The sequence below is a fragment of the Schistocerca gregaria genome, chromosome 4 (assembly GCF_023897955.1).
Source record: "Schistocerca gregaria isolate iqSchGreg1 chromosome 4, iqSchGreg1.2, whole genome shotgun sequence".
Classification (NCBI taxonomy): domain Eukaryota; kingdom Metazoa; phylum Arthropoda; class Insecta; order Orthoptera; family Acrididae; genus Schistocerca; species Schistocerca gregaria.
In genome coordinates this window covers 513,033,741-513,057,403 of record NC_064923.1, presented here as the reverse complement: position 1 = coordinate 513,057,403, position 23,663 = coordinate 513,033,741, and positions in this window count along the sequence as shown.

Genomic DNA, 23,663 nt, shown 5'->3' with positions numbered 1-23,663 from the left:
TTTCAGACGATAAGGTTTCATAACTAACCTTTTTCGTAGGACTCTCCGTACAGATGATTGTGGAATTTGCAGCTCTCTGCTAGCTCTGCGAGTCGATTTTCCTGGGCTGCGAACAAATGCTTGCTGGATGCGTGCTACATTTTCATCACTCGTTGTCGGCCGTCCAGAACTTTTCCCTTTGCACAAAAACCCATTCTCTGTAAACTGTTTATACCAACGTTTAATACACCACCTATCAGGAGGTTTAACACCATACTTCGTTCGAAATGCACGCTGAACAACTGTCGTCGATTCACTTCTGCAGTACTCAATAACACAAAAAGCTTTCTGTTGAGCGGTTGCCATCTTAGCATCAACTGACGCTGACGCCTAGTCAACAGCGCCTCAAGCGAACAAATGTACAACTAAATGAAACTTTATAGCTCCCTTAATTCGCCGACAGATAGTGCTTAGCTCTGCCTTTTGTCGTTGCAGAATTTTAAATTCCTAAACTTGTGGTATTCTTTTTGAATCACCCTGTATAATGCCACATACCTTCACAAATGTACCAACGAACTGTCGGATACCTGATACGCAAATACTCACATTCTTTCAAAGACGGACAAACAAGCTATGAAGCAGGTGCTCATGATGTTTTGTCTCATCAGTGTATAAGCAATATCAAACATGGTATTTATAGCCGACAATTAACAGCTTACAAAGCACTAAAACACTTTAAGACAACAGAAGAAGGCACAGCAATATTAAACATAAGCTGAAACGTCTAGAAACTACTGCGAAGATTTATGGAGTAGTGAGACAAAAACTGCAGAAGAGAACATTGAACCGGAATTTCAGTTGGTCCAAAGATATTATTGCACCAAAAGAATCAAATAATAGGAGAGCTTGTTCTCTAGAGGGAACGGAACTCTGAAATGCTAAAATATGGGGTATGTTTTATGATCTATGATTCTTACACTTAATAAACGAATGCTGGACACAAGTGTGACATACCATTTGCACAGCATACAAATGATGTAATATCTATATTTAAGAAACGTGAGAGAAACAACTGCGAAAACTGCGAAGGAATAAATCTATTGAAGTATCCTCCAGGAGAATAAATAACGGTAGAAGGTAATAACTGATGTTCTATTAGTGGAAGAACAATCACTATTAATAGAGGTTCTTTCACACATAGATGACATCTTCACTCTAAAATGTAATAGAAAAACGCCGAGAATTAAACTTAGAAACATATGGTATTGATCGATTTCAAAAAATTCCTCGATAAACTAAACAAATCTAAACTACAGAAATTTATGAGTTTCACAGGATACGCCCGCCATTTAATTCACCTACTAACAATAGTATAACAAACACTTTCACACTATTTTTAGCTTTTCTCCTGCGGGTAATGATTATTGTCCAGTGTGCTTATGTTCCTAATGCCAAACTTGATGGTTCTTCTAAAAATTCATGTTATACATACTGTCAAATGTCCATAAGTATTGTTATTCAGAAATGTCTCTCCTTTTCCAAATCCTTGAACGTCGTTCATGAAACTACTAACGTAACGGAGAACAACATTAACAGTTTCGTACATCATAGACTGAACTATGGGCAGCGTGAGTAATGACGCAGATGGAAATAAAACTGTTGCAGCGTTTGTTACAATTAACATACGATACTGATATTTTTAGTTTTAGCGAGGAAACAAGAGACGTGTCATCTTGCACTAGTAATGAAAAACCGAGACCACACACAGAAATCTTGTAAGTTAATATTGTATATTAATACCATGTAGTCGTACAACTATAAAGACGCAATACCTATCCAAACAATATAAACAATCGTTGCTGCTTGTGGTAAGTTACAGCATTTTCTCAGCACTACACTGGTGTACTACTGAAACTTGATCAAAGAAACGGTAGCATATGTTAATATTTTATAGTTTCCTTGGGAAATTTAATTTGGGGACAATGAGATAAAATATTGATAATCTATTGAGTTATTTTTCGAGATACAATAATGTAAATGGTGGAATTTCATTTTTTTACTAGTGGAAACTTTATATCAAAGATGAAAATGTTAAGGGGCTCAAAATAATCTCAACGATGTAAATGTAAGATACATACCGATATGATCGTCGAGAAAGCGTTAGATTATAACATAACTGAAACTAAATTTGTGTGTGGTAACAATATGTGTGAAGTAGATTGTTCTTTTAGTAGTCAATTTTGTTTTCAGTGAATAACATACAGGAAAACTAAATAGTTGCAATATCAGTTTTTAAGAGGACTACAGATGAGAATCATGAGTTTCTTACAACATGGTTTCGTTCCGACGACAGACCCACGGACACGCGTCTCTAGTAAAATTAAAATGGAAAATAACCAGCTACATTTCAAGACTGGTGAGTGCTATTCTCCTCTAAACTTTGTTTTGTTAACGTTTCTGTCTACTGACTGTTTAATTGCCACCGTAAATTCAGGGACGAAGGAGGCAATGCTATTACTGTGAAATAACCCTTTTGTCTCCCTTCTTCAGAGCTGTTGATGGTTTAATTAATTACACAGTTATTTTACTGTTTGAAAAAACTTCCACCTTAGTTCTAACGGACCAACGACGCCATAGGAGAATTTTTAAATGTAGTTATTGGGTTTTTGGTGCTGAAATTTTATCGATAAGAAACCGTAGTCACTGTGTGTGTTACCTTTGGCTATCTCACAATTTGTAGTACCTACTATTTTCACAAAGACAGAACAACAGACGAATCTCTTAAATGAAATATTTCCAGAAAAAATTATTCAACGTCATTTTGCTAGAACAATCTACTCTTTATTGGTCTTTTTTTTCACTTGGCACTCTATGAAAGATAAACTTAGAGATAAAGCACACATTATCTAATAATTTACTAAATAGGACACCTTCCTGTCGTCTCTGAACCTAGAGGAATCAGGATACCATCCTAGCGTTTGAGTTCATAAAGAAATCAAGATACATTCTTAGCGTTAATGCAGATAGAAAAATCAGAACAGGTTCTAAGGGTTTGTGGACAAACGTGTATAAGGGCACCTTCCTAGTTTTGTGGACCGAGAGAAACCAGGACACTTCCCTAGCATTTACGGGCAAAATGAAATCGGGAGACCTTCCTTTCGTTTGTAAAGATAGTAAAATCAAGATATCTTCCTAGAGATTGTGGGCCTTCATACATCCAGATAACTTCATAACGGTTCTGATCCTAGAGAAACAATAAAAAGGAAAATAAAATGTTCATAATAGATCGAATATCGAGGCTAAAGGCGAACAACCTAGAATATTCATAAAACCCCAAATGGAGGAATAAAAAGAGGATCAAATTCGGGTTAAGAATCATGGTTGTAACTTATCGCCTCGTTTTCTCAACTTTTACATCAAAGAAGCAATGAAGGAAATGCAAGAAAACTTCGGGGCGTCAATAAACGCTCGAAGAGAACAGATATCAATTCTGAAGATGGCACAACACAAACTCTTCTGGCCACATGTGCGAGAGACTTAGGAGATGCGCAACATCGGGTAATTAGTTTGCTTTACAGTTCTACACGACACCGGTCTTTTTGCTTCCGGCTGCCTCATCTGTTTAAAGCATCACTAAACGGCAGATCTGCTGGATCACTGGATCACATGGCCAGCGAAGTGTTCTCTTCATCATCAGTAATGGGGCTAGAAACCGCAGCAGCCACATACAAGTACGTCCTTAATGGTCCTCATTTTAAATCAGCGTGTTTCCATTACAACCATCGACTCATTTAGACAAAAACCAGGAGCATATACGTCAGATTCACATTTTTGTCCTTTTGTATGCACTAACACTAACATTCCGGAGGCAGAACCTATAAAAGAGATTATAAAAAGGCAAATTTAAACATAATCTCGCCGTTAAAACTACACCTCCACCAAGCGTCACAAATAATGAAAATAAAATTTGTGTCTACTGTAATGGGGGCCACAGCTGGCAGCCACAATCTTTCTATCACAGCTGTACATCGAGTCCAACTCAGCTTAGGTGAGAGACACACGTAAACTTTTCCACGCTGCTTCATTTATATGCCTGCGTTTTCTTCAGTGATAGTGACTAGTTACTGGTGACTGGTGAGAGGTTGCGTGCCAGCCTCTTTGCAGGCCACATTCAATTGTCTCCAGTAGGTGATAAACGTGGACAAAGTTTGGCCAGGTAAAAGTTGAGCACCTTCTGTACCAAGGCAAGTTATAGCACTCGCAACATGTGGCCTTGAGCTATATTGTTGGAACATCTAATGGAGATCTCTAATGAAGCGCACACTCACCACCATTAACATTTCATACACTGAAGCGCCAAAGAAACTGGTATAGGCATGCGTATTCAAATACAGAGATATGAAAACAGTCAGAATACTGAGCTGCTATAGGCAATGTCTGTATAGGACAAGTGTTTAGTGCAGTGGTTATATCGGTCACTGTTTCTACAACGACAGGTTATCAAGGTGTGAGTTTTAACGTTGTATTGCAGTCGGCGCATGTGCGATAGGACGCAGCGTCCCCGAGGTAGCGATGAAGTGAGGGTTTTCCCGTACGACCATTTCACGAGTGTGCCGTGAATATCAGGAATCCGGTAAAATATCAAATCTGCGACACCGCTGCGGCCAAAAAAAGATCCTGCAAGAACGGGACCAACGACGACTGAAGAGAATCGTTCAACGTTACAGAACTGCAACCCTTACGTAAAATGGTGCAGATTTCAGTGCTTGGCCATCATCAATTGTCAGCGCTCGAACCGTTTAACGAAACAATATCGATATGGGCTTTCGGAGCCGAAGACCCACTCGTGTACCCTTGATGACTGCACGGCACAAAAGTTTACGCCTCGCCTGGGCCCGTCAGCACCGACATTGGACTGTTGATGATTGGAAACATTTTGTCTGGTCGGACGAGTCTCGTTTCAAATTGTATCGAACGGATGGACGTGTACGAATATGGAGACAACCTCATGAATCCATGGACCTGCATGTAAGCAGGGGACTGTTCGACTGTTCAAGCTGGTGGACGATCTGTAATGGTGTGGGGCGTGTGCACTTGGAGTAGTATGTGACCTCTGATACGTTTAGATACGATTCTGCCAGGTGACACGTACATAAGCATCCTGTCTGATCACCTGCATCCATCCATATCCTTTGGGCTTGGGGAATTCCAGCAGGAGAATGCGACACCCCACACGTCCAGAATTGCTACAGAATGATTCCAGGAATACTCCTCTGTGTTTAATAATGTCCGCTGGCCACCAAAATTCTCAGACATCAACAGTATTCAGCATATCTGGGACGCCTCCAACGTGCTGATCAGAAGAGATCTCCACCCCCCCCCCCCCCCGCTCGTACACTTACGGATTTATTGACAGCAATGTAGTATTCATGGTGCCCGTTTCCTCCAGCACCACTTCAGACATTAGTCTTGCCCATGGCATATCATGTTGTGGCACCTCTGCGTGCTCACGGGCGCTCTACACGATATCAGACAGGTGCACCAGTTCCTTTGCTTCTTCAGTGTACATTGAAGTAATAAAAGTCATGAGATACTTCCACATGTCGTGTCGGACCTGCTTTGGCACAGCGTATGGCAGCAACTCGACGTGACATGGACTCAACAAGTCGTTGGGAATCAGTATTCTGCGGAAATATTGAGCCTTGCTACTTCTATAATCGTCCATAATTGCAAAAGTGTTACTAGTGCACGATGTTTTGCACAGATTCGTGTCGGGCGATCTGAATGGCTAAATCATTCGCTCGAATTGTCCAGAATGTTCTTCAAACCAGTCGCAAACAACTGTCATCCATAAACATTCCATCGTTGTTTGCGAACAGGAAGTCCATGAATGGCTACAATTGCTCAATGATCGTTTAAGTTGGATCAGAGTACCCAGTCAGTTCCACGTAAACACAGTCCTCACCATTATGGAGCTACCACCAGCTTGCACAGTCCCTCGTCGACAACTTGGTTACTTGGCTACGTATTGTCAGCGCCATTCTCAAACCGTACTATCAACCCTTAGCACCTGAAATCTGGATTCGTCTGGCCACCCACTGTTTTACAGTCGTCTAGGATCCAACTAATATGGTCAAGAGTTCAGGACAGGCTCTGGAGGCGATGTCGTGCTGTTAGCAAATGCACTCGCGTCGATCGTCTGCTGTCCCCATTATTGCCAAATTTCGTCGCACTGTCCTAACAATTACTTTTGTCGTACATCCCACATTGATTTTTGCAGTTATTTCACGCAGTTTTGCTTGTCCATTGGCACTGACATCTCTACGCGAACGCCGCTGCTCTTGGTCGTTAAGTGAAGGCGCCGGCCACTGCACTGTCCGTGGTGAGAGGTAGTGCCTGACATATGGTAGCCTCGGCATACTTTCGACACTATGGATCTCGAATTACGGGTATTGAATTACGAGTAACGATTTTCGAAATGGATGTCCCATGCCTCTATCTGGAACGACCATTCCGCGTTCAAAGTCTATTAATTCTCCTCCTGCAGCCGTGATCACTTCAGAAACCTTTCCACATGAATCATCTGAGTATAAATGGCAGATTCGCCAATGCACTGCCATTTTGTATGTTGTATACGCGATACGACCACCATCTGAATATGTGCATATCCCATGACTTTCGTCACCTCAGTGTAAATGTAACACGTGTTCCCTGAAATACAGTTTTACGAACCAGAAGTGATCGTTTTGTTTACCGAATATCAGCCAATGCCATCAACTCAGCTGCAAGGCCCTTATGACAACGAGGAAAGCAATCCGGAATTTCTTGTCATAGGCTCCGCACACAGATGCGTTCATCATATGGTGTACTCAGAACCGAGACTGTTCCGAAAGGACGGACGCGCACCACTCATATGTCCAGGTGCTGTCGTTAGTTGCACAACTGCCGCGTGCCTCTCCCTACGTACTGACAGTGAGGCTGCTCTGGACGATGGCTCAATACACGTGTCGATATTTGTCTAGCTACAAACAAACCCACTTGCTGACGCAACAAACGTGACGGGGCAGCTCGATCCTGTACGACACAGTGAACAGTGTGCGTGTTCTCGAATATGCTAGTCTTGCAGGGCCGCTGAGATCCTGCATGGTGTTGATTATTGCCCTCCTGAATCCACTGCTTTCTTATTCGCTTGACAGTCGTGGGATCCCGACGAATGCTAGCAGCAATATTGTGGCAAGATTAACAGAGTCTGTACGCGATCACGCAGTTGTCCAGTCCCGGCACGCACAGGTAGACGTTCCTCCTTCTTTCACAAGGCATAGCATAAGTCCGGGAGAGTTGAACCACTGGATGAGGTGGACCAGTGGCGTATTTCACAAATCCGCCGCTAGAGAACTATTCCCGCTACTTGCGAGGAAGCTCTTTTGTGAACGAACGTAGCGGAAAAGTTTTGCAATCATTTTCATGTTAGTTCTGCAGAAAAATCACGTTCTTTGTTCTCGTATGCCTAAAAGTTTTGTGGTTTAGTAACAAGTCTTATTCTGCACAATAATGACGCAAGTTTCTTACTACATGCTTCACAAATGAGTCGGTATGAAACTAATTTGAAATGGTCACCGAGTGTGCTACCTGTAGATAGAATTCTGGACAGTCCATCTCTCCCAGATAGTCTGGAGAGTTGAACTAGTGTCAATGGAGAGATAGACCACTTCTTTTAAATGCATAATTAAATTTAGGTTCAAGGCTTGTGGAATAATCCTACTGAAGATGGCCGCAGGGTTGGACAATGCTTATTTGTCGTTTGATAGTGTGTGCCAACAAATGGAAGAGAAGAATGTCACACACAGACCAACCAACTACTTCAATGCTCATCAGAAGACCAAGAGACCCCAAGCACGTCCAAAGAGCAAAATTATCTGCGCAAGTTAAATTCCTTAAATGACACAACTTCGGACTCGGCTCTTACAAAACCTAAAACTTCCAAGGTTACCACCTCCTGACTATTCCTAAGCCAGCACAGACAAAACTTCTGGATGAAATTTCACTCGTTCCTTCTGTTGATAAAGCCATGATATTTAAGAGGAAGGCAGCAACTGTACCTACGGGCTTAACTCTTCTGCAAATATTGAAACTGTAAAGAAAAATAGGGATAAGAAAAGAAAGGGGTGAGAAAACAGCACAAGAAAATCACCGAAGGGAAGTACTAGTGAAAAGCAAAACAAACTGAAGAGACTAAAAAAGAAAAACATTACATGCAGTTCACCATGTTCATCAAATGAAGACGTTATAGTAGATTACGAAAATAACTTTGATGAATGGGATACAGATTGTTGTATTGGGCATGGTGAAATCTATTATGATACTAAAGAGATCACAACTAGATTCAGAATGTTCCCTGTTCAAGATGGTCACATGAATGTTGTTCAGCATTTGCTAATAAGTGTGCCGATGTGAAAGAAAGACAGCTTACTGCTTGAACAAAACCAACAAATCGTTAGAAAACACAATGTTCAGTTGAAAATTGTAATAAAATGATAAAATTTTTTGTACTCCAATATGTAATAGAATAATTCCATATTCATTACAACGTATTCCAAATAAGAATATGTAATTTTAACAAACTCTTTTCTTCATATATAGCCATTTGACATGGTCTGTGTCTCCCATTACACTGGTCCATTTTACCCACACATCTATCTCTGAGACGGATCACTCATGTATATTTTCTTTTTATCATGTCTCTTTTATTTTAAGTAGCTGTGCCTTAACTGTATGTTTCACTTGCGTTTATAAGACACACTATACGAGTACGCTGCCAGAAGTCAAAAAGCTTGAAAAACATCCAAATTTTATCCTGAAAAGAAAGTGGTCCGACTCTCCAAGACTTACGCTTATTTGATATACCCGCAGACAATCAACATTCAGATGCTTTTTTCTGAATGGGTAACCCTTTACATACAAATACAGAAGGCGTTACCCCTCCCTACTTGGAACGGTTGTGCTGAAACGCTAATGATTTGTATATCCAAGCATGTTGTACATTGCTTGCAAATTTGACATTTGTTGCACTTCGTTTGTATAGTGCTGCAGTTTTAATTACCACTAAAATGTATTTAATGTTCAATTCTGCATCTGTGGGCCAGATCGCTACGATGCCATTCCCTAAACGTTTGCGTTCGTAATTTGAAAAGTACAGGAGAAAGTAGATAATGCGACAAACTATTTTAGTAACGGAAGTGCCAATGTGCTAATTGAATTAAGAAACTAATTTATAGAAGACTAAACAGAATCTGGACTCTTTTACATGAAGCGCAAAAAAGAAACGAAGAGCAAACAGAAACTCCTTTCATGCGATGCTTTCACAAGAGAAACGTCACCACCACTTTGTGCTACATGACATCATCCAGAAATGAAATGTTCCTAGATTGGAAGAGAAATAAAATGCTGGTCTCGAAATATTCACTGAAATTTATGCAACATCTTGGAATATTCAATACAGCAAGTTTTTCTGTTTGTTATAACTCTTCCGTCTGTATAATCTTTTCCGTATTGATGACAGAATTATGACGGCAGGGAAATTTCTTTGAGTAAGACAAAAGGCGAAAATCAATGGAATGTTGAATGGATGATCAGTCACTTTCCAGATACTGCTTCCATAAAATGCGTGTTGAATCACGCGCGACACAATATTTTCGTGCATCAGCGCAATACTTCTACTGAAATCCGGATTTCTCTATACGGGAAGGATTTTGTCGACATCTTTTGCAGCAGACCATCATGATTATGGGATTTCTGTCATAAGTCCTCTTTATCGATGAAGCAATCATTATCAGAACAGGCATTGCCAACCTGCATAACTGTCTGTGCAACTTTCATTCATCAGCGCCATCTACCGTGCCAACTATGTATTTCTGGACACATGTTCATAGGAACTTTTTTCATCCACTTTCAGTCAGGTATCCCTCCCTGCAGTTTTTAGGTTTTATTAATATATTTGTACTCAGGTAAATCATGTTAAAAGGTTTCCGAAGTGATTATGGCCGCAGGATTAGAATATACACACATAAAAAAAGTTTTGCATCACCTCGGTTACGAGAGTTCCGGATTTTTACAGAAAATTGGAATAGAGATCAACATAAACATCATTTCGCCCCTTTTTATTACCCATGAAAACTACACATTGTATGTTGTACCACCGTACAGCTAGCCCTTCAGAGGTGGTGGTCCAGATTTCTGTACACACCGGCACTTCTAATAGCAAGTTGCACGTCCTCCTGCATTCATGCATGTCTGTATTCGTTTTGGCATACTACCCACAAGTTCATCAAGGCACTGTTGGTCCAGATTGTCCCACTCCTCAATGGTGATTCCGTGGGGATCCCTCAGAGTGGTTGGTGTGTCACGTGGTCCATAAACAGCCCTTTACAATGTATCCTAGGGTTCATGTTCGATAGGATTCATGTCTAAGGAAAATGCTGACCACTCCAGCAGCGCTGTGTCGTTATGCTGAAGGAAGTCATTCGCAAGATGTGCACGATGGGGGCGCGAATTGTCGACCATGAAGACGAATGCCTCGCCAGTATGCTGCCGATATGGTTGCACTATCGGTCGGAGGATGGCATTCACGTATCGTACAGCCGTTATGGCCCCTTCCATGACCACCAACTGTGTACGTCGGCCCCACGTAAGGCCACCCCAAAACAGCAGGGAACCCCCACCTTCTTGCACTCTCTGGACAATGTGTCTAAGGCGTTCAGCCTGACCGGGTTGCCTCCAAACACGTCTCCGACGACTGTCTGGTTGAAGGCATATGCAACACTCATCGGTGAAGAGAACATGAGGCCAATCCTGAGCGGTCCATTCTGCATGTTGTTGGGCCCCTCGGTACCGCGCTGCACGGAGTCGTAGTTTCAAAGATGGACCTCGCCATGGACGTCAGGAGTGAAGTTCCGCATCATGCAACCTATTGCGCACAGTCTGAGTCGTAACACGACGTCCTGTGGGGGCACGAGATGCATTATTCATCATGGTGACGTTGCTGTCAGGGCAGCGGTCATCCACTGCAATAGTAGTCCTTGGGCGACCTGAGAGAGGCATGTCATCGCGAGTTCCTGGTTCTCTGTATCTCCTCCATGTCCAAACAACATGGCTTTGATTCACTTCCCTTGTTAACAGCCCTTCCTCGCACAAAGTAACAATGCGGACGCGATCGAACCGCGGTACTGACCGTCTAGGCATGGTTGAACTACATACAACACGAGCTGTGTACCTTCTTCCTGGTGGAATGACTGTTACTGATCGGCTGTCGGACCCCCTCCGTCTAATAGGCGCTGCTCATGCATGGTTGTTTACATCTTTGGGCGGGTTTAGTGATATCACTGAACAGTCAAAGGGACTGTTCAGTGGCACAGTATTCATAGTCGACATCTATCTTCATTTCTGGGAACCAGGGTGATGCAAAACTTTTTTTGATGTGTGTGTATATATCTCCCACCTAAACTTATCACCGCCTATACCTCTGGAACAAAATAGGTATTGACAAACGGCTTTCACGGATATTAATGTATGGCAGCGGCTCACGAAAGTAAATACTATGAGACATTCTAAACTATGTGCAAATATTGGTTTTAACACAAACTTACGCTTTTTTTAAATATCGACTCCCCATGTCGTTCCATACGCAATCAATAACATGAGAAATCACAATAATAATGGCATCGCAGTACATCAATTACCTCCCGAGAAATTGGATTGCAAATTGACGCGATAAATGAACGAAACGCGCCGCTATTGCACTTCCCGCAATGCAAGCGTGACCCGCTCATTGCCCGTAATAGCGATTTGGCATTTACTATTATGCGACAAACGTTGCTGTGTACACTATTAGTACGTGGCCTGGGAAACGTACGGATATCCAGCACCCAACAATGAAAACAAGGACACAGTTTACTCCGACGTGCTTTATTGAATTTTTCGACAGTACTACAAAGGACATAACGGTAACGAAATACCGACAATCACCGGTCAGAGTGTCCGCCCCCGGTAGCTGAGTGGTCAGCGCGACAGACGGTCAATCCTATGGGCCCAGGTTCGATTCCCGGCTGGGTAGGAGATTTTCTCCGCTCAGGGACTGGGTGTTGTGTTGTCCTAATGATCATCAGCATTTCATCCCCATCGACGCGCAAGTCGCCGAAGTGGCGTCAAATCGAAAGACTTGTACCAGGCGAGCGGTCTACCCGAACGGAGGCCCTCGTCACACGACATTTGTTTATTACCGGTCAAAGTAAACAAAATTAATGTCTGTCAAAGGGTCGCATGGGGGGTTACATGCTATTTGTACATAGTTGGACATCAGTTACACGGTGGTACATGCCACCTATAAGACATGACGCTAAACATATTTAATGTCTGCGACACAATTGAACCGTTGCAGATGGCGCAACGCGTACATAAACGTACAGTAGTACCAACAAAATAAACATACATCTTCTCCATAATACATAAAATGTATGTGCAGCCGAAACGTTAAAACGTATTTTCGAAGATACCCCCATTTGCTTGGTAACTCCGCTATGCTCTCAGTGTTTGTCGTATTACTGCAGCGCATGCATCGGTAATACGGGCTTTCATGTTGGCCATTGTTGCTGCGACCTGCTGATACACCACATCCTTCACTTCTCCCCAGAGTAAAAAGTCCACGGGCGTGTGGTCCAGTGTCCGCGCTGGAAATCCTAGAATGGGACTGTCCCGTCCAGTCCATCTATGTGGAAATTGTTAGTTTAGCGCCTGTAGAGCCCGTTAACAGTGCCATAAATGAAACACGGGCCAATGATGTTGTGTCCTACAATAGCACACCATAAATCGACATTTCACTGACGTTGGTGTTCAACCTGTCGAATCCAGTACGTGTTTTCTGGTGACCAGGAGTGCATATTGTGTAAGTTGACGTTACCATGGTTTATAAACGTGGCCTCACCGGTAAACGGTACCCTACGCATAAAGTCATGGCCTCGTCGCAGAATCCACAGACAGTATTCCAGGGGATTGTGAACATGGAGACCTTGATTTGATATGGGTGGTGCAGAATACGCATCACATTTGTTCCAGGGATTTTCGTCAGTTTCTCCATTCCAGGAATACCTGCATGAGGGCTTATTGCAGGGCCACCAAACCAGCTACCTGTGCTACTCCATGTGCTCCGGATCCTCTTTCATGAAGACAACCGCCCTGTCGGGTGAAGCCTTCTAACAATATTCGTGAATGTAGGGGGGGGGGGGGGTCGGATGAACTCTACTAGGGTACCGCTGGACATAAAATTGTGCCGCACGTGTGCCTTTTCAGTGGCATTCTCCGTACAGTAATATCGTATCAACCATTTCCTCATTTGTGAGTACCACAGTGACACAAAGTACAGTGTACAGTACACCGGTGCCGTGTATCTGTATATACACTCCTGGAAATTGAAATAAGAACACCGTGAATTCATTGTCCCAGGAAGAGGAAACTTTATTGACACATTCCTGGGGTCAGATACATCACATGATCACACTGACAGAACCACAGGCACATAGACACAGCCAACAGAGCATGCACAATGTCGGCACTAATACAGTGTATATCCAACTTTCGCAGCAATGCAGGCTGCTATTCTCCCATGGAGACGATCGTAGAGATGCTGGATGTAGTCCTGTGGAACGGCTTGCCATGCCATTTCCACCTTCCGCCTCAGTTGGACCAGCGTTCGTGCTGGACGTGCAGACCGCGTGAGACGACGCTTCATCCAGTCCCAAACATGCTCAATGGGGGACAGATCCGGAGATCTTTCTGGCCAGGGTAGTTGACTTACACCTTCTAGAGCACGTTGGGTGGCACGGGATACATGCGGACGTGCATTGTCCTGTTGGAACAGCAGGTTCCCTTGCCGGTCTAGGAATGGTAGAACGATGGGTTCGATGACGGTTTGGATGTACTGTGCACTATTCAGTGTCCCCTCGACGATCACCAGAGGTGTACGGCCAGTGTAGGAGATCGCTCCCCACACCATGATGACGGATGTTGGCCCTGGGTGCCTCGGTCGTATGCAGTCCTGATTGTGGCGCTCACCTGCACGGCGCCAAACACGCATACGACCATCATTGGCACCAAGGCAGAAGCGACTCTCATCGCTGAAGACGACACGTCTCCATTCGTCCCTCCATTCACGCCTGTCGCGACACCACTGGAGGCGGGCTGCACGATGTTGGGGCGTGAGCGGAAGACGGCCTAACGGTGTGCGGGACCGTAGCCCAGCTTCATGGAGACGGTTGCGAATGGTCCTCGCCGATACCCCCGGAGCAACAGTGTCCCTAATTTGCTGGGAAGTGGCGGTGCGGTCCCCTACGGCACTGCGTAGGATCCTACGGTCTTGGCGTGCATCCGTGCGTCGCTGCGGTCCGGTCCCAGGTCGACGGGCACGTGCACCTTCCGCCGACCACTGGCGACAACATCGATGTACTGTGGAGACCTCACGCCCCACGTGTTGAGCAATTCGGCGGTACGTCCACCCGTCCTCCCGCATGCCCACTATACGCCCTCGCTCAAAGTCCGTCAACTGCACATACGGTTCACGTCCACGCTGTCGCGGCATGCTACCAGTGTTAAAGACTGCGATGGAGCTCCGTATGCCACGGCAAACTGGCTGACACTGACGGGGGCACTGCACAAATGCTGCGCAGCTAGCGCCATTCGACGGCCAACACCGCGGTTCCTGGTGTGTCCGCTGTGCCGTGCGTGTGACCATTGCTTGTACAGCCCTCTCGCAGTGTCCGGAGCAAGTATGGTGGGTCTGACACACCGGTGTCAATGTGTTCTTTTTTCCATTTCCAGGAGTGTACTTCCGCACAGAGCAGCCTGCTTCGTTGTGAGTCGCTCCGACACACAGCGCCGATTGCGGTGCTGCACAACCGCAGAGGCGAAGGGTAGACCTGGGCGGCGTACACCGGTCGGCATTGTTCCGTAGTCTGCACGTAGATAAATACAACACGCACATGTGATACCGTTACGTACATATTAATTTTTGTGGCAGGATTTCGTGTTATTGCTTTCGGCCCTCGTGATTACAGTGAAAGTAAGAATATCGTGATTTCGAGCAACGTACGGGCCACGCTTGCATCTGGGGAAGCGCAATAGTGGCGTGTTTCGTTTTTTCACGAGTAAGCTTCGCTTTCCAATTTCTCGGGATGTAATTGACGTAATGCGATGCCACTATTATTGTGTTTTCTCAAGTCGTTGATTGCGGGTGGAATAATACGGGGTGTTCATTTAAAAAACACAAAAGTTTGTGTTGAAACCAATATTTGCACATGATTTAAAATGTCTCGTATACTTACATTCGTGAGCCCCTGCAGTTCATTCATACCCCTGAAAGCCGTTTGTCAGTATCTACTGTGGTTCCAAACACTGGCGGTGAAAAGTTTAGGTGGGACACCCTTATATGCATAAAATCTCTTCACGCATTATCCAGTTAGAGCCCATATACTGGACGGTGTTAACTATTGGCATGGTTTATGGGTGTCTCCCAGTCATGTAAACATACCACTGCCTTAGCAGCACGCCGCTAGCAGTCCAGTATCAACAACAGCTTCCTTCCGTTTGTGTTTAGCACTGAATGGTAATATGCCAAGTAGAGGCATACAACAGCTTGATAGAGTCAGGATAGGGGCTTTACTGTCAGCAGGTCATTCGCGGCAAGGTGTTAATGATCAGTTACATGTCACTCAAAGGTTGTAACATGAATTGTGAAACTATATACAGGGTGTGTCACTAAATGTATTTGCCTCTGTAAGCTACGAAATAATATGCGACGGAAATATTTATTGCAGTAGGTCACCATAAGAAACGTTACACTGTCTGCGGAGCTATGAACATAGTTTATTGTGTAATTATCCAAAGAGTTACAGCGAAAAGATGGATAATAGTTAATTCTATCATGCAGTGGAATCAGTAACACCAGCTTCGTATACATCAATTTTAATTACATTCCTATCACTTTCAGTTTGGTAGCTACAGCCTTTCAAAGTTTCAGGGGCAGAGAGCACACACACTGCGCATAACGCAATGCGCCTTCTAAATGTGGTGCGGCCGAGTTGTAAAGTCGCCGGTGTCACGGAGCGAGAAGCTTCCTCGATGTACCGTTAGACTGCCGACTGTCGCCGCACACGACCGTATACCCGACAGTTCGAGCCACGCAAATAAATGCATACACGAACAACGAGTACGTTGACATGTTGCTGATGCTCGGCGAGTGCCGACACGATGCCATTCAAGCAGCCATGCCATACGCCGTGAGACAGCCTAGGCGAAGAGCTCCGGCAGCCATTACGTTCTTACGTGCCGAACAATGACTTCGGGAAACAGGCAGCTTGGTAAAAAGCCGCAGTAACAGACGAAGAACTGCAAGAAGTGAGGAGACCGAGGTGTTTGTTTTAGTTGCAGTACACCACGATCCTCATGTCAGCTTGCGAGTCGTTGCTGCAGTCGCTGGTGTCAGTCTCACATATGTGTGGCGTATAGTACACGGCGACAGGTATTACCCGTACCGCCTGTCACTAACCCAGGAGCTACATGGGAACGATTTCCGTGCGAAGGTTACATTCTGCGAATGGGCCATTCGTAATTTCACGCTGGAGTATTTACAAGGTGGTATGTTCTGTGATGAGTCGACGTTCAAAAATTATGGTGCAGTGAACCGCCATAAAGTGCACTGCTGGGCCGCTGACAATCCTCGGTAGGTACGACCGTAAACGTTGGTGGTCTATTAACGTGAAACGTGGAATCCTTAGGGATGAAATCATCGGTCCATACTACTTCTCCGGTACACTGACAGGCGAGTTATATCGCGCGTTTATAGTCTACACACGAGAGTCCATATGTGGATGCAGCACGATGTTCATCCAGCCCATTCTCCGCGTGCTGTTGTAGAAGAACAGGTTTGCAGGAGAATGGTTGGAGCACCATGGTGCTCATTCATGGCCCGCAAAGTCGCCCTGTTTAACATCTACATCTACATCTACATCTACATGACTACTCTGCAATTCACATTTAAGTGCTTGGCAGAGGGTTCATCGAACCACAATCATACTATCTCTCTACTATTCCACTCCCGAACAGCGAGCGGGAAAAACGAACACCTAAACCTTTCTGTTCGAGCTCTGATTTCTCTTATTTTATTTTGATGATCGTTCCTACCTATGTAGGTTGGGCTCAACAAAGTATTTTCGCATTCGGAAGAGAAAGTTGGTGACTGAAATTTCGTAAAAAGGTCTCGCCGCGACGAAAAACGTCTATGCTGTAATGACTTCCATCCCAACTCGTGTATCATATCTGCCACACTCTCTCCCCTATAACGTGATAATACAAAACGAGCTGCCCTTTTTTGCACCCTTTCGATGTCCTCCGTCAATCCCACCTGGTAAGAATCCCACACCGCGCAGCAATATTCTAACAGAGGACGAACGAGTGTAGTGTAAGCTGTCTCTTTAGTGGACTTGTTGCATCTTCTAAGTGTCCTGCCAATGAAACGTAACCTTTGGCTCGCCTTCCCGACAATATTATCTACGTGGTCCTTCCAACTGAAGTTGTTCGTAATTTTAACACCCAGGTACTTAGTTGAATTGACAGCCTTGAGAATTGTACTATTTATCGAGTAATCGAATTCCAACGGATTTATTTTGGAACTCATGTGGATCATCTCACACTTTTCGTTATTTAGCGTCAACTGCCACCTGCCACACCATACAGCAATCTTTTCTAAATCGCTTTGCAACTGATACTGGTCTTCGGATGACCTTACTAGACGGTAAATTACAGCATCATCTGCGAACAATCTAAGAGAACTGCTCAGATTGTCACCCAGGTCATTTATATAGATCAGGAACAGCAGAGGTCCCAGGACGCTTCCCTCGGGAACACCTGATATAACTTCAGTTTTACTCGATGATTTGCCGTCTATTACTACGAACTGCGACCTTCCTGACAGGAAATCACGAATCCAGTCGCACAACTGAGACGATACCCCATAGCTCCACAGCTAGATTAGAAGTCGCTTGTGAGGAACGGTGTCAAAAGCTTTCCGGAAATCTATAAATACGGAATCAACTTGAGATCCCCTGTCGATATCGGCCATTACTTCGTGCGAATAAAGAGCTAGCTGCGTTGCACAAGAGCGATGTTTTCTGAAGCCATGCTGATTACGTGTCAATAGATCGTTCCCTTCGAGGTGATTCATAATGTTTGAATACAGTATATGCTCCAAAACCCTACTGCAAACCGACGTCAATGATATAGGTCTGTAGTTAAATGGATTACTCCTACTACCCTTCTTGAACACTGGTGCGACCTGCGCAGTTTTCCAATCTGTAGGTACAGATCTATCGGTGAGCGAGCGGTTGTATATGAGTGCTAAGTAGGGAGCTATAGTATCAGCTTAATCTGAAAGGAACCTAATCAGTATACAATGTGGACCTGAAGACTTGCCCGTATCAAGCGATTTGAGTTGCTTCGCAACCCCTAAGGTATCTACTTCTAAGAAACTCATGCTAGCAGATGTTCGTGTTTCAAATTCTGGAATATTCCATTCTTCTTCCCTGGTGAAGGAATTTCGGAAAACTGCGTTCAATAACTCCGCTTTAGCGGCACAGTCGTCGATAACAGTACCATCGGCACTGCGCAGCGAAGGTATTGAATGCGTCTTGCCGCTTGTGTACTTTACATACGACCAGAATTTCTTCGGATTTTCTACCAAATTTCGAGACAATGTTTCGTCGTGGAACCTATTAAAGGCATCTCGCATCGAAGTACGTGCCAAATTTCGCGCGTCTGTAAATTTTAGCCCATCTTCGGGATTTCGCGTTCTTCTGAACTTCGCATGCTTTTTCCGTTGCCTCTGCAACAGCGTTCGGACCTTTTTTGTGTACCACGGGGGGTCCGTCCCATCTCTTACCAATTTATGAGGTATGAATATCTCAATTGCTGTTGCTACTATATCTTTGAATTTGAGCCACATCTCGTCTACATTCGCATAGTCAGTTCGGAAGGAATGGAAATTGTCTTTTAGGAAGGCTTCTAGTGACACTTTGTCCGCTTTTTTAAATAAAATTATTTTGCGTTTGTTTCTGATGGATTTGGAAGAAATGGTATTGAGCCTAGCTACAACGACCTTGTGATCACTAATCCCTGTATCAGTCATGATGCTCTCTATCAGCTCTGGTTTGTTTGTGGCTAAGAGGTCAAGTGTGTATTCGCAACCATTTACAATTCACGTGGGTTCGTGGACTAACTGCTCGAAATAATTTTCGGAGAAAGCCTTTAGGACAATCTCGGAAGACGTTTTCTGCCTACCACCGGTTTTGAACAAGTATTTTTGCCAACATACCGAGGGAAGTTTGAAGTCCCCACCAACTATAACCGTATGAGTGGGGTATTTATTTGTTACGAGACTCAAACTTTCTCTGAACTGTTCCGCAACTGTATCATCGGAGTCTGGGGGTCGGTAGAAGGAGCCAATTATTAACTTAATTCGGCTGTTAAGTATAACCTCCACCCATACCAATTCGCACGGAGTATCTACTTCGACTTCACTACAAGATAAACCACTACTGACAGACACAAACACTCCACCACCAATTCTGCCTAATCTATCTTTCCTGAACACTATTAGATTTCTTTTTGTGGGGATATCTAAAGGATCATGTTTATGTCACTGAGCCCTCATCTCCAAATGATCTAAAACAACGCATCGAGGACGCATGTTGCCCCGTGACACCGGAGATGTTACATCTCGTCCGCAGATCCTTTAGAAGGCGCATTGCATTGTGTATTCAGGAACATGGGCACACATTTGAACATCTCATTTAAATTAACTTCCCACCACCAGAACATCCATCACCCACCACACATCCATGTATTATGTACAACGAGTGGCATCTGCCCCTGAAACTTTGAAAGGTTGTAGCTCCCTAATTAAAAGTGATAGGAATGTAATTTAAACTGATGTATACACAGCTGATGTTACTGATTCCAGTGCATGATAGAAGCAATCATATAGTTTACTATAAAGACTTCTTATAGTACGCGTTCTGAGGTTTCTGCAACACCTTATTAACATAACTAACCAAAATCGGTTTTGTTTTCGGAAGGAATTATGTTTATTTTGTTAAGAAGGTATTGTAAAACCTCAAGTCACTGTTGTAAACTCTATGATACTCCAAACATTTTTTGTTTCACAATTCATCTTACACACTTCTAGAGGTTGCGGAAGGGACTTAGAAGATCAAGTTTTCCGTAGTGAACCATGTCTGGAAACGTCATCTAACGACGCTACAGAGCCTCAAAGTTATAGGCGCCGGTGCCTGTAAATGCACGTACATTCTGAGTGATCCCATGATAATGTTACAGACGAATAAATGTGTCAATCTGAGGTAAGCGTCCCTGGTCCGGGAAGGATCGAATGGGAAAAGCGAAAATCATTCTGATATATCTGACAGTGGAATAAATATATCGTTACTGCTGTTGCTAAGAATGTAGGATACTTAAGACTCAGAGGTGATAGCGTGGACCAAGACAAGAAAAAATGTCCAGTAAACATTGGCTCTAAAATGCATACCTGATGATCTATGAGCACTTGCTCATCTTCACTAGTGTGAAACACGTTTCTTCTATTGAAGTGCTCATAGTTCTTAAGGTATGCAGTTTAGAGCCGAAATTTACTGGACATTATTTTCTTTTTCTGTCATACTACCACCTCTTGAAAGTTACCTACCCTACAGTCTTAGTGACAATAGTACTGGTACTTATATTCCACTGTCAGAAGTATCAGAAAGTTTTTCACTTTTAAGAATCTCTCACCTCAAATTGATACATTTATCCTTCTCCATCATCCTTGAAAGTTTGTAACATCATCACGGGGTCACTCTGTACATACATATATTTACAGACACTGGCGCCTATAACTATGGCGTTCTGTATCGTCGTTGGATGACGTTTGCAGACATGAGTTCCTATGTAAAACTTCATCTACTAACGTCTCCTCTACAATCTGTAGAAGTGTGCAACATGAATTGTGAAACTAACTGTACGTATATACAGTCCAGTTACATTAATGCATCCACCGCCTCTGTTCAGCATCAATGTCTAATAACCACTCACAGATGGAAGGTTGTGGCACTATCAGTGAAGGGTATACAGAATAATCAGAGACAATCTAAAAAGCTTGTAAGCGTGTTCACGATAGATTGTACTGAGAAAGAATTGTTAAGGGAAAAATTCGATACTTGGCGCCTTATTCGAGCTAATTAGCATTAAAGCTATCCAATCAGTGAGTTGCGCGCACAAATTCAGCAGCCCGCCAGAGACGATGACGCCAGAGGTGTTCTTCGTTTGGTTTCCTGGAATCCAACAAGAGAGGGATACATAGACTGGACATTCGAACTAAAGGCTGGGCAGTCTCATGCGCTATCATCTACGCCACGAGAACAATTAACATTAGTTGTATCTAGACAGCCACCTGAATTTGCGGGCACATCCCCCTGATTGCCTAAGTTCAATGCTTATTAACTATTTATAAAGTGTGTCGGGGGGGGGGGGGGGGGGGGGGTGACGCGGAAAACATGTACAGTCGTTGTCCAAATGCGGAAATGGATCGATTATCTGATGTTGAAAAGGGCATCACTGTTGGCTTTCAGGTTAAGGGAGGTGTGACGAAATAAATAAAAAATTAAATTTATTGATTTTTTGAAACGAGAAAAAATTATGGATATGGAACTGTAACTTTAGAATTTTTGACAGGCTATTTTACGGACTGTATTGACCGGCTTCAATGCGGACAAATTCAGTGCTGCGTGAAATTTGCCTGTAATATATTTTACCATCCCGATTAATTCCATTTTTGAATTCTACATCATTGTTGATTTAATCAGAGTTCTCACCTTAGACGTAGAATTAGTTCTTCTGCCACAATATTAATTCATTAGTTGCCATGCATGTTCTTCTCTTTGTTGACCGTGTGTATCTTCCTAAGTCGGCATCGGTTTACTTCACGAAGACGGTGAAAACCAAGGAATACAATGCTACGTCGCTTTAAATAATTCTCGTAAAACTTTGATACTTCTCACTATTTTTTTTTTATTCACAGGAAAATAAGACTTGCTCTGCTCGTCACACAAACCATAAATACTAACAAGACGCCTGCCTTTCAGCACACATCAAAAATTACGTCCATCCCCTACAAGTTAACAATCGAAAAAGTATCCTATCTCCTTCGTGGAGTAAGAAACAAAAGAGAATCCAATATGAACATTGCAGAGATTATATTCTACATCCCTCTCAATTTAATCTTTGGCACACCCTTTAAGACATGTGAAACGTCCCCTTAGAACAATTATACACGACTGTGCTTAAACTGACACACAATAGTTTTTAGCGCAACGCAATCTGACTTCCAAAAATCCCTACGAAAGAATGGCCCTGACTAACATTAACCTATATGTTTCACAAATCACTTACCTCACAAAAATCTTCGTTACTCGAACTACTGCAATACAGGGAGCGCCACTACTGCCAGCTAACTAAAAGATTCAAACTACGGAAGTCACTAACTACTGATAGGCACAGTTAGCAAATGAAAGATTTTAATAGAGAACAAACAATGTATTTACCTTTATAGTCATAATATATATATATATATATATATATATATATATATATATATATATATATATATATATCAGTTCATAATACCAATTCTTACAAATTTCAAAACTCCGCCATCTCTCTCCCCACGGGGCATTGCCTTATATTAGTTGTAATATTGCTGCCTTTTTTTTGCCAATTTCCATTTTTTAACATTGCTGTTTGTGTAAATTGTTTTGTGCTGCTGCATTGCCGCATCCCTTAGTTAAGCATCTGAGCTCAGTAGATTTAAGTTATCTTAAGAGGGGGTAGCCTATATAAGAGAATGATTTGCGATGGATTGGAAGAAATGCATTGAGAAGTTATACGAAAAAAGTACAGAAATCAGGTATAGATAGGACTTTTTGGAAATAATGAAGAACGAAGGGAGATCTCCGAGAAGTAAAGAAAGTTTTGTTTGCAAAATACTGCAGTAAAACAAACCCTGTCCTTTCCTTGTGTTATCCCACTATTTGTTTGTGTACCCTTGTGTATTTGTTTTCTTCCTGTCTCTGTGTACTGTTTCATAGAATTTTTTCTCTTCTAATACTAAGCTACATTCACTATGATGAGAAATACTGTTATCCTCAAATATAATTTCCATTAATAACATGCTATTTACTTCGTAAAGATGCTTAAACATTATTTATTCTGTTTTGTTCTAATGCTCATGTGTGAAGTTGATGTTTCAAAAGTTATTCTGATCTTTTATGTATGTACTTATGTCATAATTTTTGTAACACTGATGTATTTGTTATTTCGATTCTTTTGTAAAGCCTGTATTACTGCAAATGTTATCTGTACTATTATGTTCTTTAATGATATATTTTGTACCTTTGTTATTGTATTCTTATGTTATAAAATTGTAATTGACACCAGTTCATCAAATTAAGTAACTTGTAAATTAGATTTTACTGCACACGTTTCTGTTGGTCATAGTATATGGACAATATGTGAGAAGTAGGGACTGATAGTGTTTA